This window comes from Cicer arietinum, chromosome 5, assembly GCF_000331145.2.
Source record: "Cicer arietinum cultivar CDC Frontier isolate Library 1 chromosome 5, Cicar.CDCFrontier_v2.0, whole genome shotgun sequence".
Lineage (NCBI taxonomy): Eukaryota > Viridiplantae > Streptophyta > Magnoliopsida > Fabales > Fabaceae > Cicer > Cicer arietinum.
This window is the reverse complement of record NC_021164.2, coordinates 22,358,638-22,361,222: the sequence shown is the minus strand read 5'-3', so window position 1 is coordinate 22,361,222 and position 2,585 is coordinate 22,358,638. Positions and strand designations below refer to the sequence as shown.

General features: G+C 32.2%; 1 long non-coding RNA gene across 1 annotated transcript; it reads right to left on the bottom strand.

Annotated features, from left to right (window-relative positions):
• Positions 1–669: 669 nt before the first annotated feature.
• Positions 670–1,626, bottom strand: LOC113783988 (uncharacterized). Its single transcript, XR_003470037.2, has 2 exons — positions 1,263–1,626; positions 670–1,020 (listed from the first exon to the last, which is right to left on the bottom strand). It is a non-coding gene; the product is annotated as an uncharacterized lncRNA (long non-coding RNA).
• Positions 1,627–2,585: the final 959 nt, after the last annotated feature.

The window sequence follows — 2,585 nt, the reverse complement described above, 5'->3', positions numbered from 1 at the left end:
TCCTCCATAGGCTTATTCTAGTCTAATTTGGGGTTTTAACCAATCTTGTGCATCCAATAAGTTCATTTGTGTCATTCGATTATCTTTTAGGTCAGTTTTGTCAATCCTAGGCTTATTCTTGTCGAATTAGGGTTTATAACCAATCTTGTGTTGATTATTATGACCTCGAAATAATTAGAATATATCATTCTTTAATCAAATTAAAGCAATATAGAAAATTGAATACGTCTACACTACTAGAAAAAACGCTTTTAGAGACCGATTTTTCGGTCACTAAATGAAGAAAATCGGTCACTAAATTCAATAGCGACCGATTTAGTGACCAATTTAAATCAGTTGGTAAACTGCTAGTCGCTAGCTGTTGCGACCAAATCAGCGACCGAATTTAGTGACCGATTTAGAGACCGAATTTAGTGACCAATTTAGTGACCGAATTTAGTGACCGATTTAGTGACCGAATTTTGTGACCGATTTTGTGACTGGTTTTTGAGACTGAATTAGTGACTAAAGTTTGAGAACATAAATTGTTATTTTATTAAATATTTGGTCACCAGCTCTATTTCTAAATGTTATTGTTTTTTTTTTTAATTCATTACTTTAATGTCCAAAATAACAATAAAAATAATTTTTTATTTTGATTTCAATATCTAAAAAGTTCATACACCAAAATCAATCATTTAAAAGCATTAATCATATCATTGTATATAAAAGATATATTACATTTAAGTAATATTTCTAAGTACTCAATAATACAGATAAAATTTAAGTTTAAACAAGAAATATATCTACAAAACATATATATCTATCACATGATAATATTCCTACAAGACATATATCTTTCACATTCCCAAAAAGTTCACTTGTCATGAGTTCTTCAACATTTGTTCCAATCTCTTCTCCACGGCCACGACCTAACATGCCAAGATCCTAAACCCCTGCAATCTTTGATGCAAAACTAACACACTTGTGGGAAGAAAGTGATATTCCAACAAATATGTAAGAACCAATAGAGTGCCCAACCTGGTAAGAAAACTCTAAATTAGTTATCAAAACGTCATTTCAGTAAATGATATTGAACTTTTCTAAATGCAGAACAATTTTTGGATAAAACAAGTTTTACGTAAAATAATTTAATTAAACCCTCTTGCAAAATAGTTATTGTTTTCCCAATCCAATAGATATGTATGTTGTAAGAACACAGATGACAACTGCTTGCAAATAGTTTAGCTACAAACCAGATTCATAGAAAGGAAGCCATTTACCTTTTTGAAGTCAGTCAAGGTCATATAGAGGACATTTCGCATGGTATGGTACTGTTAAGTTATTGAAGTTAGACAAAATCAATACAAGAAAAGATAAAAATGTAACCTTACTGTAAATAATATATGAATCAGTATCATAAAACATATATATTTTATTAGTATTCCAGTATAACTATATAAGAAAAGGGATCCATAATCAGAAATGGGAAAACCACTAATTTACATGTTTAATGTGACCTAACATCAAAGCCCTTCTTTCAACAGTAAAACTAACTTGTGACAAGTGAGAGCATGCAGCCTCAACTGCATTGGCAGACCATGACTTCCCAAGGGATTTTCTGACAATAAACCTCAAAGTCATGACTGGTAAATCAGGTTGCAGACATTCACACTTTGAGAGACAAGATAGGTAGAAAAGGTTTTGTTGAATATGATTTCGCAAGGTTGTTCTAATGACATGGAACATTCATCGTTGAGTAGGGAAAAAAAAGATAAACATACACCTCAAAATTACAAAGATAAACACAGTAAAAACCATAGGGAAACAAAATACTGTTTTAATCAAGAATCAAATTAGGGTTTAATTCAAAGAGAAACAAAAGAGGGTAGTATCTTGCAGTAAGAAGATAGGGTTATCTGGAGCAAAGAGCAAGGGGCAACCTATCTTACTAATAATAAGAAACGGGTTGAGATAGGCGACATGTAGCTTGCTTCCAAGCCGACCCGGCCGCGAGGAAACAAGAGATCTTTGACGGTGCTGACTTTCTCGAGTGATGGAAGAAGGCGCCCAAAAGTGACAAGCAGTCGCGGTCGAAGCTTGGCTCTAGGCGATAGGCTAGCAGTAATCTTGGTTATAGTGAGTTAGAACGATTTGGAGAATAAAGATTTGGGGGAGAGTTTAGAGAGAGCGCGAGACATGGGAGAAAGAAGGAGACTAAGAAAATGAAAGGAATAAGTGAGATTTCATTAAAAAAAACCATATAAAACCCTATTTTTAAAAGAAACAAAAAATTGGATTGGTCTCTAAAATCGGTCGCTAATAAATTAGTCTCTAAATCGGTCGTTAATAAATTAGTCGCTAAATCGGTCACTAATATATTAGTCTCTAAATCGGTCTCTAAAATATATTTTTGACAACAAGTACAATTTCATTAAAAGACCATACAAAATCCTATTTTTAAAATAAATAAAAAGAAAAGAAGAAGGAGAACGGTAGTATCCTTTGAGTTGTTTATGGTAGTGTGAAATATGTTTTGGTATTATCATATTTTTATATTTAATATTATCATATTTTTAAGCATACGTTTTGGTGTATTTTAAAAT